This window comes from Macaca nemestrina, chromosome 13 (genome assembly GCF_043159975.1).
Source record: "Macaca nemestrina isolate mMacNem1 chromosome 13, mMacNem.hap1, whole genome shotgun sequence".
Classification (NCBI taxonomy): Eukaryota; Metazoa; Chordata; class Mammalia; order Primates; family Cercopithecidae; genus Macaca; species Macaca nemestrina.
In genome coordinates, this window is record NC_092137.1 from 9903863 (window position 1) to 9920515 (window position 16653).

At 51.4% G+C, this 16653-nt stretch overlaps 1 long non-coding RNA gene across 1 annotated transcript; it reads right to left on the reverse strand.

Moving 5' to 3' along the window:
• Positions 1-1416: 1416 nt before the first annotated feature.
• LOC105486507 (uncharacterized) lies at positions 1417-10499 on the reverse strand. Its single transcript, XR_011612209.1, has 3 exons — positions 10359-10499; positions 3769-3917; positions 1417-1772 (listed from the first exon to the last, which is right to left on the reverse strand). It is a non-coding gene; the product is annotated as an uncharacterized lncRNA (long non-coding RNA).
• Positions 10500-16653: the final 6154 nt, after the last annotated feature.

The following is a 16653-nucleotide window of genomic DNA, read 5'->3' on the forward strand; positions in this document are numbered from 1 at the left end:
ATAGTTTGGGATGCCCAGTGCCAAATGAAATGTGTGGACCCTTGTTCAAAAATTATTAGGAATTTTGGCAGGGCTCAGTGGCTCATGCCTGTAATCTCAGTGCTTTGGGAGGCTAAGGTGGGAGGATCACTTGAGTCCAGGAGTTTGAGACCAGCCTGGGCAATGTAGTGAGTGAGACTCCATTTCTACAAAAAATTTAAAAATTAGCTGGGTGTGTTGGCATGCACTTGTAGTCCCAGCTACCTGGGAGGCTGAGAAGGGAGGGTTGCTTGAGCTGGGAAGGTAGAGGCTGCAGTGAGCCATGATTGCACCTCTGCACTCCAGCCTGGGCAACAGCGAGATCCCATCTCAAAAAAAAAAAAATAAATGTTTTAACATGATGACAACATCAAAGCAATTGCAGGAACCTTGTAAGTGCGGGGCTCTGTGCACCTCTGTGGGTCACATGGCCATGAATAGCATGCAGCAGGTCTGTTGGAGTGAAAGGTGTCACAGTGGGTTTGTGTCTCTGTCCCAGGGCCTGGCACTGGGATGTACTCCCTTGGCCAAGGCTGCTTATGTCCCTAGCCCTGGTGAAGATGTGGCTAATGGTCACAGCATCTTCACAGACCCCTCCCCTACCCCCATAGAGTCAATTCACTGCACTTCAAGGGTCATGGGAGTCTGAAATGTTTATGAAGCTGCCTGTTAATTCCTCCTTAGTTTTAAATGTGGCCCCTTTTTCTACAACTCAGATAGAAGTCACATCAGGCTTGAGGATAAACCCTGCCTACTTAATTTCAATTCTCTCAGACTCCTCAGCGTTTCAGAAATATATTTTATATATGTATGTATGTATGTACGGAGATAGGGTCTCACTTTGTTGTCAGCTGGAGTGCAGTGTGATCACAGCTCACTGCAACCTTGAATTCCTGGGATTAAGTGATCCTCCCGCCTCAGGTTCCCAAAGTGCTGGGATTAAGGGCATGAGCCACTGTCTTTCAATATATAGTAGCTGGTTTATTTCATAATTGCTATGTTTTGAATGTGTCCCCCAGAAGTTAGGGCTTTAGAAACCTAATCCCTTTGCCCTCTTGAATGGATTAATGGATTCATGAGGGCTTTACCTTTACAAATGGGTCAATGTCACTATCACAGGAGTAGTTTCATTATCACAGGAGTGATTTTGTTATAACATGGAGCTCTCTCTGGCTCTCTCGCTCTTGCTCTCTCACCATGCATCCCATGCTGGGATGCATCATCATGCAGCACAAAGGCCCTCGCCAGAGGCTGGTGCCATGCTCTTGGACTTCTCAGCCTCCAGAACTGTGAGCTAAATAACCTTTCTTTAAAAAAATAAATTACCCAGTCTGTGATATTCTGTTATAGCAATGGAAAACAGATTAAGACAGTAATTCTATGTATTATTTTATTTGATTTGTTATTGGCAGTCACCAAACTACCAAAGGGGTTCATGGCACAAAAAGGATAAGACTGTTAGGAGCAGATGACCTGGCAAATGCAGATGTGGAAAAGGAATAGGCTTGGAGCAAATGCAAGGTTTAATCGTTCTTTCAGGGTTTTATGCTCCTTGCCTCTATTAATTTAGTAAATGGCTTTGTCACGGGTGTGTTATTGTTCGCTTTTCTTTGATGGCATCCCTCATGTCTGGGCTGAGTAGGTGACTAAGCACTTGGGACTTGATGGGCTGAAGATGGGACATCCCCAGGCTCTCTGTTCTTGGAGAAACAGCTGCAGCAGGTTCCTTGAATATGTGTCAGGATCTAATTTTCCTAGGAGGAAAAAAAAACCCCTGTGAAACTATATATGCAAATGTGAAAGAACAGAGGGGAGGTTATCTCCCTTGGGCATTCCCTTCTCCTCCTAGTCATTTGTTGAGCATTTACATGCATCGCCCCCATTTAATTCTCATAGAGCCTGGGAAGCAGTTTTCTATTTCTACCTAACAGAAGAGGAAACGTTACAGGAGATATTTCAAGACTTACTCCAGGTAAAGCTGTTTGCAAGTGACAGAGCTAGAACTTGGTGGTCTCAAAGCCTGTGTCACACTGTTCTCACTGCCTCTGTGCCCAGCCTATGCAGGGCAGGGAGAAGAGCACCAGGGTGGCCTTAGGCAACTCATGGGTATCTGGGGAATCAAACAAGGCAGCATATACCTGATGAAAGGAGCCTCAGAAATTCAAAGCAAGTGATTGCTTTCATCTAGGGTGGTCCGAGAAGTCTTTCTTGAGCTGGATCATAACAGATTCAGACATGGAGAGGTGGAGAGAAAGCTGTGGGGCTGATCGTGGGGGGCAGGGGCAGCAAGGGGATGGGTAAGCACACATCAAAGGAGGTGCAGGGGATCAGTAAGAGAGGAGGCTGGTGGCCTGGGATGGATGAATGCAAGCCTGATTCCCAAGTTGAGCAGTTTATACTTATTTCAGCAGGATATTGGGGAGCCACCAAAGGTTCTTGAGAGGGGAAGTCATACAATAAAGCTTCACTTTAAGAAATGAATTGGGAGTTGGAAGATGGTTTAGGGGGTGGCAGGCCTGGAGACTGTGAAACTGGTTAGGAAGTTATTGCAACTGCTTGGGTGAGAAATGCTGAGGACCTGAAATAAGGTGATGGAGGGGAGACAGGAAGGTCAGCAGGAGCTGGATGCCTGATTGCATGGCAGGGCACGGGTGGCTGGGAGGACCCAGTGGGGCATGTGGACAAGAGAGAAGTCAAGGGAGGCTGAGAGGACCAGCCATATGGCTCTTAGCATTGGAGTGACCGTGGGGAGTTTTAGCTCATTCATCCTGCAGTATCCCATAGGTCCTGCAAGGGAAGTCCAATTGGCCTGTGATAGAGACCTGTCTGGAGCCCAGGCTCTCCAAGCTGTCTCCTGGTTTTCAGGAGAGATCAGCCCTTGCCCCAGGCCTGCTACATTGGCTTTCACTTTTCCCACAATTTAGCCCCAGAAGTGGTGGGAGCAGAAGCTTTGACCACAAACTGGAGCCATGAAGCCAGTTGTGGTGGCATGAAATGAACGGCCTCAGACCTGCGGAAGTATTGCACCTGTTCATAGATGATCAAAGGAGCGGCAGGTGCATTTCCTTCCTCCTTTGCAAATGGCCAATTGCCCTGAGTTTTCCATGAAAGAAGGGCCATGGAGAGTAATAGTGCAGCTCTCAGACTCTGGAGCCCAACTATTACAGGTGGGCCCAAATCCCAGCTCTGCCGGGTACTTGCCGTGAGACTTTGGGCCAGTTACTTAATCTCTCTGTCCATCAGTTGCTTCATCTGTAAAATGGGAATAATATTGGTATGCCCCTCCATGGACTACGGAGGATAAGTGAGGTAAAACACATAATGCTAATCGTGCCTGGTATGTAGTTGGTGCTTAATAAATAAATGTTGAATGAATTCGTTTTTTAGAATGAAACATCCCACGGAGAAGAATCAGAGGTGATTTTTTTTTTCCCTTTTGCATGTGAAATGGAAAAATCTAGATAAGAAAGGGCCTAGCTTTGTTCTGGCCACTTCACAATAGTCCACTTGAGTTGGGGGAGAGGAGAGTTACTGGAGGGAGTACGCTAAAAACTCATGAAAAATGATTTCCTTTCTCTGCTTGTTGAAATTCTGCCTTCAAGGCCCAGTTTAAGTGTCACCTCCTCAGAGGAGCCCTCCTTGGTTTCCACCCTTCCTCACCCCTGTCAGACTCGTGGCTTCCTTCTCTATTCTCCCCAGTGTTCAGCATGTAGGTTGATGGTAGCACTCACTAATTCTGCTTTGTTTTACCTGTACTCAAGTTCATGGCTGTCTCCTCTCTGTGGCGGAGCTTTGCGTTGGATGGGTCTGGGAAGTCCCACCTACAGCTGACAAGCTGGGCTGGGCTCCAGGCCATCACAGGTCCTCCATCAGCAGCTCTGTCCACCCTGGCCTTGTTCCTTCAGACAAATGTGGCCAATGCGTTGAATTAACAGCACTTTTAGGATCAAATCACAAAGCAACTCCCGATTTAGTCGGTGGAATCACCTCTTCCCTGGCCACTGCTGCAAACTCAGGCAATCCTATAACTTTTCTGGTTGCTCTTAGTTAATAAAAACTGTCTCACTGCAGGAAGGTGAAATGTCCCATCCAGAATCTGAGTTAAAATGAAGGCTTCTTGCCTCTGCCGTCCTGAGCTTGCTGCAGGTAGGAAGCCTGCAGCTGGGAAGGGGCTTAGCTTTTCCCTCCTTCCTCACCCAGCTCACTGTCCACATGCTACTCAGACTTCCCGGCATTTGACCCAGCGGACGGCTCCTGCAGGTGTCTCCCCTGGCTCCTGTGAGGCCCACTGGCCTTGGTTCCGCTCTTTCTGAGGCTGTGACATTGGAGTTGTCTCTTTGGCTCTTCTCTGTCCACACTCTGTCCCTGGAAAGCCGCACCCCAGCAACATTCCCATCTCTCCCTTCAACCCAGACCCTCCCTGAGCTCCAGACTCTGGTTTCCAGTACTGGATTCCAGCGTTCAACCTGACAACAGCCGCTGGCGCCAAGGCTTCCTGAACTCAGTAACTGCCCCCGCTTAATTGCTGAGATGAGAAACCCCTGGCAGTGCTTGTTTTCTCCCTTTCACTCCAAATCCATGCACAATCTAGCCCTAAGTTCTGCAGGCTCTGCAGCAATGGTTCTCAGCCCAGAGTGACTGTGGCCCCCAGGGGACATTTGGCAATGTCTGAAGACATGTTTTATTGTCTTAATTGGGGGTGGGTGGTGCTATGGGTGTCTAGTGGACTGAGGCCAGGGATGCTTCTAAACACCCTACAGTGCACAGGCCAGATCCCACAGTGAAGTGTCTTCCAGTCCAAAATGTCAGTAGCAGCACCCCAAGAAACCCGCTCTGCAGCCAGAATGCATCCTGCACCCCACGCTCCTCCCGCCTCCACTGCCGTGGCCCGGCCAGAGCAACATCTCGTCTGGCCTGACTGACTGCAATGGCTTCTTCCACTCTTGCCCTCCCGCAGACTGGTTTCCACTGCACAGCCAGCAGTGCCTTTCTTTCTTTCTTTCTTTCTTTTTTTTTTTTTGTTTTGAGACGGAGTTTTGCTCTGTCACCCAGGCTGGAGTGTAGTGGTGTGATCTCAGCTCACTGTAACCTCTGCCTCCTGGGTTCAAGCGATTCTTGTGCCTCAGCCTCTTGAGTAGCTGGGATTACAGGCACGTGCCACCACACCCAGCTAATTTTTTGGGTATTTTTAGTAGAGATGGGTTTTCACCATGTTGGTGAGGCTGGTCTCGAACTCCTAACCTCCTCAGCCTCCCAAAGTGCTGGGATTACAGGCATGAGCCACGGCGCTTGGCCAGCAGTGCCGTTCTAAAACAGGAAGATCCTGCCCTTCCCCAGCCTAAAACCTTCCGGTGGTTTTCCGTGGCTCTTAGAACCAAACTCATCTCTGGTCAGCAAAGCTCTGGACAGTCCCTGCTGCCCATCATCCTCCAGGCTCAGTCTCAGGCATGGCTGCCCTGGCCTGTCTCTTGTCCCTTGTTGTCCCTTGCGGGGGGACTTTGCTCTTGCCATCCCACGGGCTTAGCATGCTCCTCCCAGACCTCAGTGCCCCTCCTCATCTCTCAGGTCTCTGCTCCCATGAGCCAATCTCAGGAAGCTGGGGGGGCGGTGGGCGGGCTGTGGCCCAGGGCAGGTTTGGGGCTGTGCTTTGTGACTCAGCGCCGGTTCACTCCTCTGCACTGGGGTGTGGTGGGGGTGATGCTGCTTTGAGTCAAAGCAGCTACAAAACTCCGAGCGCAAGTCAGCTGTTTTCTACCTCTGGAAGCGGGCCGGGCTCCTTCTCAGATTTATCGAAGGCAGGCAGCCGCTGACCCCTCCCTTTGCTGTTGGAGGTGAGGAGAAGGAAGGGGACACAGGCCCTGGGAACTCGCCCCTGCTGAGTTAGTCTACCTTTGGCAGCCTGAAGTTCGGGCTCCTGGCCCAGCATTGCAGGTCCCCCGCTGTCGGGATGGACCCCAGGCTCAGAACCCTCATCTGGTCAGGGCTCTCCCCCTGCCTGGAACCAACCCACAGACCTTCCATTCCCTCCCTTGACTCAGGACTCAGGCCAGGGCAAAAGTAAGGGGCACAAGTGGGGAGAAAACCTGTGGAGGTGCCTGCTTGGTGCAAGTTCAGGCAGAGGCGCTTGATGTGACACTTCCCCTTTAACTGACTCATCACTCCCAGCGTCCAGGCTGCGTCATGGCCGTTATGCAGTGAAGTCAACCAAAGCGCAGAGAGTTCATTGACGGGACAGAGCCTTGCAGGGGAACAGATTCAATCGCAGAACTCAGGCCCAAATGACTCCGCACCATGCGTGCAAGTGCAGACACACACACACACACACAGCCTGCCTGTGCTGCTGAGGGTGCAATAAGGACCAAGACCAAGAGAAAGAGTAGCCAAGGGAAGAGGGACAGGCCTTTGTTGGGACAGTCCTGGTGGCAAAGGGCATTTTGGCTGAGAAACCCCTAAAGTTAGATTTGACCCCATGACTGGGGTGGGGGGCACAAGCTTATCTCAGAGCTGTCAACTCCCCTGCTCTGGGGTCTGGTTGATCCGTGCAGGGACACAGCCCTGTGTGCTGAGAGGAAAGCTGGCCCTGTGGGGGGGGCGGGACAGGCACCCAAGGGCCCCGTGGCCCTCCCTTTTCTTCCCCAGGTGGCTGCCCCGCCCCAGAGGCGCTCCTGCCACTCGCCCCTGAGGGGGATGCCTCCAGCCACTTGTCCCAGCCTCGGGAGTCTCCACAGCAGAGACAGATGTGGGAGGGTGAGTTCTGAGGAGATTCGGAGTTCTGAGGAGATTGGGATCCTCTCCAGGGATGAGGGAGCCGGGCTGGAGGGGCTCGTGGGGAGCGGGGGGCCACTGCTCCTGCTGATAGAAGAGGAGCGCGCTGTGGGCATCTAGTGAACTGAGGCTGATAGAAAAGAAGGGGCCCCTGGCCAGGCTCCGTGCTGAGGGCCAGGCACCTTTGTTGCTTTTGAAGAGAGAGAGTCTTGGGGGAGCAAGCCCGCGGCTGCCTCTTCCTCCCTCAGATGATCCCTTTGCCCTAATTGGACACCCGGTGGGGTTCAGAGTTGATGGGGTCACAGGGGATCTGCCAGCTCAGGAAAGAAGAAGGTGAGCAACAGGGACAACTTCGGTTCTCCCATTCAGGGATGGGGTGGCCTCGGGCAGGTTACCCCATGGATCTGCTCCTAAGCCTCCTCCCTGGGAAACCGGGCCAACACCTCCTACCTCATGGGCAGGCCGTGAGAACCAAACCTCGGGGTCATTCGCCACCAGGAAATGCAAACGAAAGCCACAGTGAGATGCCACCACACGCCCACGGCTACAGTGACCATCAGTAATGGCGGTGGGGGGGCGGGGGGCAGACGCCCCCCCACCTCCCCACTCCTCTCTGGCGGGAACAGAAAACAGCCTAGCCCCCTTGGAAAACAGTTTGACCATTTCTTAGAAAGTTCCACATCACCTCCTTATACTAGATGGAAGAAGAGTGTGTGCTGCATGATTCCATTCAGATAAGTTTCTAGAAAATGCACACTCGTCACAGTGACAGAGGCAGATCACAGTCTGCCTGGAGAGGGAGGGTACGCAGGGGCAGGAGGGACAGGTGACAGAGGGGCACATGGCTTCTGGAGGCGGTTTCACAGGTGTAGACATGTCAAACTCATCAAATTGTACTGCTTCATTAAATATCAGTTACACCTGGGTAAAGCTGTAGAAAATAGCTTTTTGGAGGCAATAAAGGGCGGATTTACACTGCAAAAAAATGGCAAGGCAAGTGAGGCGCCTGGCACAGGACTGTTTAGTCAATGCCGGCCGCTGGACATGTGAGCCCAGACTAGTTTCTCACAACTTCCATTCATTCTTTCCTCCCCGAACACAGAAACGGAGCAAGGGGAGGGATGGGAGCTCCGAGCCCTGCCTGCAGGAGCGCTCAGAGACACGCACCACAGAACTGGGTCACGGTGCTGGGGATCCAGGACAGGAGGGCCTCACAGACGCCCGGAAGGTTCGGAGGAAGCGGCTGGAGAGCAGGCAGAGAAGAGGGTGAAGGAAGATTGCAGAGAGGAAATGGCATATGGGGTTGTGAGGGACTCTCCTCGAGGCCACTGCTTAGGGCTGTCTGGGCTGGTGAGTGGGGCCTAAGGGATCCTCTCCTCCACGTGGTGGGGTATGGAACACGGGACATGGGACAGGAGAGCTCAGTCCAGGAGTGGTCCCAGAGCCCCTGGGAGCAGAGCAGCCACAAGCAGATGAGGGGCCCGGAAGCAAGAGGGGCTGAAGGGCCAAGTCTTTGGTGGGATATCAGTTTCCCAGGGCTCTGTAACGACCAGGTCAGGAAAGGCACCGGGTGGCACTACTTTGGGAGAAAGAGCCTCCCATGCCCCTAATCCCTAACCCTTACCCGGGGGCAGGGAAGCCACTGGGATTCCGGGACGAGGCCTTCGCAGGCTTCTTTCGGGAAGTGGCTCCCGTTTGAGAATGAGGGTGGAACACAGGGAGATGGAGGCGGCACAGCGTGGAGCACCGGCTCCAGGGTCTGATGAAGTAGCTTCGTATTTGCCTTTGCCACATCCTAGCAAGGTGACTTTGGGCACAGTACTTTGCCTTTCTGGCCCTCTGCGTGATTGGTTGTTACTTTTATTTTGTTCTGAACTCTCGGCAACATCTAGCATGTATATGAGCCTGACTAATGGTTCACTTCGTTCGTTCATTCAGACACTCATTGATCAAATCTGACCAGCTCACACTCTCCTGGGTTAGCCGTTAAATCCCAGCACCTGTAGCCAGGTGGACGTCATTCCCCACAGGTGGGCCCTGCTGGGGACTCATCTCCCTGTGCTCTTGCCACACACCTACCTGCAGTTTCCAGAATGTGCCAGGCTCCCTGGTGCTGCTGAGCCTCTGCAAGTGTGGCTCCCCTGCCTGAAACGCCCCCACCCGCCCCCACCCTCCTGCTGGTCTGGCCGCCTCCCAGTCAGCCTTGTCCAGTTACATTTTCCTGCCTCACTTCCCCGCTGAGTGAGTGTGGCCCCTCTCAGCTCTCCCAGCCCCTTACCCTTGGGCCTCTAGTTTGGCAGCTGTCACACAAGCTACAGTCACAACTGGTCTGCCACCCATTGCAGACGAGGCTCCTGGAAGGGTGATGCTACGGCTCCCCCCACCTCTAGCACGGTGCCCAGCACAGAATGGGAGCTGAGGAAATGTTTGTAGCAAGAGGTAAAACTGCTTCACAGTGTGTGTTATGAGTTGAACTGTTTCCCCCAAAAAGGTATGTTGAAGTCTTATGACCTGAATTGTGTTTCTCCAAAATCCATATGTTGAAGCCCTAACCCCTGTACCTCAGAATGTGACTGCATTTGGAGAAAGGGCCTTTAAAAAGTAGTGTAATTAAGTTAAAATGAGGTCATGTGGGTGGGCTGTAATCCCATCTGCCTGGAGTGCTTACGAGAAGGGAAGATATGGACATAGCCACACCTGGAGGAAAGGCCAGGTGAAGACATGGGGAGGAGACGTTCCTCTGCAAGCCAAGGAGAGAAACCTTGGAAGAAACCAGCCCTGCGAACCCCTTGGTCATGGGCTTCCAGCCTCCAGAACTGGGAGAAATCCATTTCTATTGTTTAAGCCCCTGGGTCTGCAGTACTTTGTTATGGCAGTCCCGGCAAACAAATACAAAGTCCTAAGCCCCGGTGCCTCCAAAGGACCCTTATTTGGAATTAGGGTGATTGCAGATGTGATAAGTTAAGATGATGTCATACTGGAGTAGGGTGGGCCCTGATCCAATATGAATGTATCCTGATAAAAAGGGGAAATGTGGACACAGACACGTACACAGGGAGACTGCCATGTGGACACGAAGGCAGAGATTGAGGTGACACATGTAGAAGCCCCGGAATGCCAAAGGTGGCCAGAAAACCATCCAGAGCTGGGGAGGCCTGGAATAGAGTCTCCGTCACAGCCCCAGCAGGACCCATCCCTGCTCGCACCTCGATCAGAGACTTTTGGCCTGCAGAACTGCAAGGCAGTGAATTTCTATTGCTTCAAGCCACCTAGTTTGTGGTACTTTGTTAGGGCAGCTCTGGCAAACTAACAGAATACGGGAGATTAAAATATCACCCCACTACAAGTTCATCCAAACAAGGGGTTCTGCTGGCAGCAGCACAAAGCTACCATGAAAACACCTAATTATGAGAAATGAGCTCCCAGACCCTCCTGCCCGTCACTCCCTGATCTTATCAACTTCTGCCCCCTCCACTCACACAGACAACTGTTTACATGTCTGTGTTGCCCCCAAGCCAGCCACCCCCAGAACCATGCTCTGCCCATTGCTGGGCTCAGTAAATACTCTCACTTACGGCTAGGTCACTCATCCAGAGTCGTCCTCTGCTCCCTGAAATCCCATCTCCAGGAAATCCAGATCCAGGCGGCACTGAGCCCTCCCACGTGGGTACAAGAGCACATTTAGACCAAATTTCAGTCGGTCCAGGGAGGCCCTGGATGCCAAACTTTTGCACCTTCTGGTGCTTCCCGACATGCCACCCGTGGCTGACTTGCGTTCTACCTTGGCTGCTGCCTGTCCACCTGCACACCTGTCCACACCCCAGCTCCAAATAAGGAGAGGAACTAAACCCAGCACTGCCCCATGGCAAGCTGTGGAGAAGGAATGGGAGTGGGTGGAGATGTACCTCCCTGCTCCGTGGACGTGTGGTTAGGAAACGCCATTCCTGGCTAGGAGCAGAAGCTGGACTGGGGTGAGCCGAAATCTCGGCCAAGACTCGACCTTCAGGGAGTGCCTGAGACGCTGCACAGCCAACAAACTGCGGGGCCAAGGACACTTGCAGAATGAAGATTGGCCTACTTTAGCCCCCTGCCCAAGGCTTCAATCCCCTCTGCAGTCTCCCTGCTGAGGGGACACCGCTGTTTGAACACCTCAGCTGACGTGGGACAGCTGGCATCTTTCCTGCCTAGACCTGAGAATGGCTGGCCGAGGCTGAGGCTTAGGGGGACTCATTCCCTTCCAAACTTGCTCATATCCGTGCAGTGGGCCACAGTTCCTGTCTGGGAGCCCCCCACTCCTACAGGTCTTCCTCAGCAGCCTTCCCCATGGCTCCATGTAAAATTTCACCCCCATTTTTCCTGCCATGTTTCTCTTCTTGTCACTTTCCACCCTCTAAATCCTGTTTGTGTATTTAACTGATTGCTTTTGGTCACTGTCTGTCTCCTCCCCGTAGAGAGAGGCCGCCTGGGAGGGAGGGTTTATTTGAGGGCTTGGGGTTGCTATGGCAGGCACAAAGTCTGCAGCTGTGGCCTGCCCGAATAGAAGAGAGGCTGGAGCGCTAAGTGGGAGACATTTCTGCAGTGGGTCCACAGCCATGCAGGGCTGGCTGGAGGGGGCTAGGCGGGGGTCCCACAGGGAGGCAATGGGTCCTAGTAGCTGCTCCGGGTCTCCTGCAGAAGAGGTTGCAATTTCAGATCCGTGAGCTTCTCCTCATTCCAAACACTGGCTTCCTCCACTTCTTTTTCCTCTCCTGGGAATAATTGGAAAAATGATTCCTAAGCTGTCAGGAGAAAATAAAGAAACCATAGCGACCGATTTGCAGCCTCTCCTAAATCAGCCAAATGAGAAATGGATTTGGAACCACCTCTGGAGGGGGCGGCTAACATCTCCAGGAAGGCGATAACCATAGGTTGTGTTTCAGCAGGCGAGGAGGGGCAGGGCTGGGGTGGAGCTGCCGAAAGCCTCCCTCAGCCACCCCCTGCGCTTCTAGTCCCTTCCCTGGCTCAGGGCTGGCCAGAAAGACAGCGACGTTTCATGCAGGGCTCCGCAGACGGCAGGCGTTCCACACCCATTCCCTCCCTTCTCTGGAAATAGCCCTGGGAAGTAGGCAGTGTTACTGACTCCAGGTCACAGACCAGGACACACAGACCTGCCTGTGGCCGCAGAGCTGGTTCATGGGAGGAGGCTGGAGCCACTGCTCATGCTGACATTGGCCTGGTCCCCACAACTGTGCCTTTTCTGTCGTGTCCCCAGAATTTTAACATTCTCCAGCCAGACACAGGCCAAGACCAACAACGCTTCACTTGGTGAAGACCATTTCGTGTTCCTCCAGCAGCCTCTGTGACCTCGGGTGAGCCATTCTGTCAAGTAATCCTGAATTTACCTCCCAGTGACATTGTGTCTCTGGGTCATCATCAGACTTCTCAGGGCAGACCCACGGGACTGTGGAGAAAAGGGCTTGAAGGAAGGAGATTTGTGCCAGAGCCCCTGGTGCTGTCAAAGTCAAATAAAATATACAGACGAATCTCTAAGTTTAAAATGTTTTATTTGGGAAGCAAGAATTTCAGTTTGGGACATACACACAGACTGGGCGGTCTTCAGTATGTCCAAAGAGCAAAGAGAAGGTTGGAGGTTTCATAAAAATGAGAAATGTTAACGGATCGTTAGGAAAGCAAGTTCGTTAGCGCTGGAAACATTTTGGGGATCCAGCAAGCTCTGATTGGTGGGTGGGTGAAACTGGTCTTAGATTTCCGCAGGTCGTTTCAGTAGCTATTAGATCAAACTGGTTTCAGGTTGCAACACTTGTTCCAGCAGCCAGGGTTGGAGACAGTTATATTCTTGGAGCAATGTTACATGCTTTTTCCCCTGGTCTCCTAACTCTGCTGGCCTATGACAACAGTGACCTTTGTATGATCAACTTTCACAGTGGCAACAGGAGGAACCAGATCTGAGCCCACACCCATGTCTTCTGGCCGGCTTTCTCTCTCTTGCTCCTAGCAGGGAAATGCAGGGTGAGTGACAGAAGTGGACTCAGCTGCAGGCAACATCGAGTGATCTAGGTTCCAGGTTCAGCACTTTGACCATTGTCTTATCAACATAAAGAATTGGTGCTTTGAAATTTTGTCAAGTTCAGGTTTGAGCAGCCTGATGCAGAAGTTCCCAGGTCAGGGACTCCAGGGCAGGGAGTTGGAGGGGTGAGCTGGCTGCAGTCTCTGGTCAATGTAGGTTCTGGAAAGAAAGAAAGAAGGAAGGGAGTCTCCTCACTTTACCTCTCTGGTCTCTGAAACAGTGTCCGCCGTTCTGAGTCCTCAGCTGCCTGTAGCTCTTTACAGAACAGACCCTACCCTGCTGTCCTTACAAAAGGCCAACTTACTATCCAGCATCTCAGATGTTGCCACAAGGGGCAACACCAGAGGTTGGGTGACTCCCTAGCCAGAACTCCAAGGCTACACACAGCTATTTAGACAAAAGAAGTGTGCTTGTTTATTTGCTTTAGAATGCAATTTCATGAGTGACATTTAGCATTTGTTGAGCCCCTATGTTTACAAAGTGCTTCCACCCACATGCTCTCACCGGACCACCTGTGAGGGAGCACAATGTGATCTCCACCTTAAGGACTGAGGATGGGACTCAGCCAGGAGCCCAGGACTGTCCACCTCCTATTCTAGGGGGTTCTTTACATCCACAGAGGTTTCGAAACAAGGAGCGTGCCTTACGGAGCATTTCAATTGCATTTGATGTTTAATGACTCTTATTTACTTATCACAAATACGATTTTTTTTTTTTTTTCCGGAGACAGAGTTTTGCTCTTTTTGCCCAGGCTGGAGTGCAGTGGCACGATCTCGGCTCACTGCAAGCTCCACCTCCCAGGTTCATGCCATTCTCCTGCCTCAGCCTCTTGAGTAGCTGGGACTACAGGTGCCCACCACCACACCCAGCTAATTTTTTTTCTTTGTATTTTTTAGTAGAGATGGGGTTTCACTATGTTAACCAGGATGGTCTCGATCTCCTGACCTCGTGATCCACCCGCCTCAGCCTCCCACAAATACGATTTTTAGTGATATGAGAGCCAAGTCGCAAAGACGAGATTAAACATGTCCTCTCTTCTGTTGCACTGGCTTCTCTACATCATGGTAACGGGTTGTCAGGTTCAACTGCAGCATTGCTGTTAGAGGCAAAGGTAGTCAGGAAGCTCATTCTTGCAATCTCTGGAACTTTAGTAAAAACTCAAGGATATCTATTTTTTCCTTTCCCTAAAATTTTCTCAGCATTCTCACTAACCAGATAATGTTAGCTTTATTTTGCATCCATTCATTTGCTGAAGCCTACATGTGTTTCAGTAACTATGCTAAAAGATTGTTTGTCCCTATTTGAGGGCATTCTCAGTTCAGTGGGAGTTGGTGGCAGTGGCAGATATGTACAGTTACAAGGTGATGCAATGACAGTGGCAGGCAGAGGGAGGTCTGGGAGCACAGAGGGGAGGCACCTAATCCAGACTGGTAATATCAGGGAGGGCTTCTTGGAGGAGGTGACATCTGAGTTTCCCAAAGGAGAAGGTAGCCAAGGGAAGGAAAAGAAGTTGCAGGAAGTAGAGAGGGGCTGTTGAAGGAACTGGGGCACGGGAGCATTGGGTACTCAAACAAGGAGTGGTCTGGGGAGACGGACCTTAGGGAACACAGTGGGAGTGGGAAAAGCTCAGCCCAGCCCTCTGCCATGGGTTTTGTATGCTGAGTCACTGGGAGGCTTAAAACAAAGAAGACCTTTCTTAAAGAGCAGTTTTAGGTTCACAGCAAAACTGAGCAAAAGGTACAGAGAGTTCCCACAGAGCCCCTGCCCCCAGCAGAGTTGTACGTTTGTTACAATAAGGAGCCTGCATCAACACATCATTATCATCCCACTGGAAGATTCTGAGCGGGGAAAACATTTTCACATTACCTTTTACAAAGTCTTCTTCCTGGCACTGAGTCACAGTCGTTTTTAAAGAATTAATGGTGTAGGTTGTTACTTAGCATTTCCCCGGAGCAAATGTTTCTATGATCCCCAAAAGCCAGAGGCTACGATGTCTTCTTGTCCCACGCTGTAGATCTGTAAACCTAGAACAATGCCTGATCTAGCAGATGCTTAGAAAGTAGAGGAGGGTAGAGGCGGGAGGAAAGCAGGGGTAGAGGGAGGGAGGGAGGGAGGAAAGGGAGGGAGGGAGGAAGATAGCAACAAGGTCTGTTGTGTATTTCCGAAACATCATTCTGGCAGCAAATAGAGGAAAGACGGCAGAGGGTGTGGCTTGTGGTCAGGGACAGTTAGGAGGCTACTGTCATGTTCCAGGTGCAAAGGGCAAGTGGTCTGAGTAGGTAGCTGTGGTGGAGAGGAGGGGACATTGAAAAGGTGGGCTCTACCCCATCAGGTGCCTGAGGACGTGAGTGCAGTAGAAAACCACCAGGAAGCTTTCGAGACCCAGGCCCAGCTCTCAGTCTTCTCTGAACCATCGAAGTAGAGGGAGAGTTTGTAAGGACTCCAAAGGGAAAGAGAACACGGGAGGGAAGGCGGGTTGGGGAGGGTCAGGTAGGGTACTTAAGTTGGATTGAGTTTGAAATATACAAACTAAGGAAAATGTCAGATGGTTCTTGTTTATTGTCTAAAGAGTAGAGGGGAGAAGAACAGAAAACAGACGTTTACGTTGGTTGGGTGTTAGATAAAAGGCCCCGAGTCCTCTGCTTCTGAGTGAGAATGACGATGCGCCATGGAATGATAGGGCCCTTTGGAGGTTCTGTCTGCAAGGTAATCTGTTTGCAGATGAGCTCAGGCACGGGGAAGGTGCATGGTGTGAGTGTGGCTTGCTGAACTCACAGCGAGCCATTTCAGGGATGCTGGGACGGAAGCCGCCCTCCCTTTCCTGCCTCTGCTTCCAAGTTCTTTCTCTGCAGCCCTGTCAACGCGCTGCCTTTGCTTCATAGCACATTTCCTAATGGGCTCTGGCGGCACTGAGGCAGCCTTCATATTCCATTTGTTCCTTGGATAATAAGCTTAGCCTCGAAGCCAAAAAGAGAAAGCTCTGATGATTGTTAAATACACATGCACGGGGCTGACTGCTCCCCAAAACCTCCAGTCAGACATTGCACCAGCTCAGCAAGGCCATTTGCATCCGGGCAAATGGCCCTCAATGACTAATAGAAATCCAACTCTATCTTGGCAAGGAAGGCCTTCAGTATTCAGCATTAATTTGGTTTGCACAGTGGAATGGAACACATCTTTAGTTCCTTTTAGGGAACCTGACTTACGCTTTCTCCAAAGGGTGCTTCCTGGGGGCTCCCAGGCATTGGAAATGCCGGCTGTAACTCATCTCAGGGGCTCCCTAGTCCCAAGCACAATCTGCCTTATTTTTTTCCCAGTTTTATAGCTCAGAGAGGATTGCGATGACGAGGTCACCTGAATCCTAATCACGCTTCGAGTCATCATTAGGACTTGATGCATTTGTTCTGGCACGGACAGCACCGCTGCAGCTCATAGCCAGAATGATTCTGTCTGGCTTCCCACTCCACACCAGAAGTCTGGAAATGCAGGCTGTTCTTTTCCATTTGGAGTCCTGGGATCTGGGTTATTATTGCCAAAGGCAAAGGAATGAGTTTCTAGAATTATCACTTGGAGGAGCAATGCACCAGGGAGTAAACCTAGGAAGTTTCCAGAAAACTAGAACGTGATGATCTCCACAGTATACTCTGAATGTGAAAACCCAACTAATAGAACATTCGGAGGTCAGTGCAGGACTCCTCAGCCTGTCTCCACCAGGCCTTTTAGTCAATCTAGGAGGGCGAGAAAAATCACTTCGATTTTAGGCTCTTGCTGTGCTCTCAGGGCAAAAATAAGCCTGTGGCCTT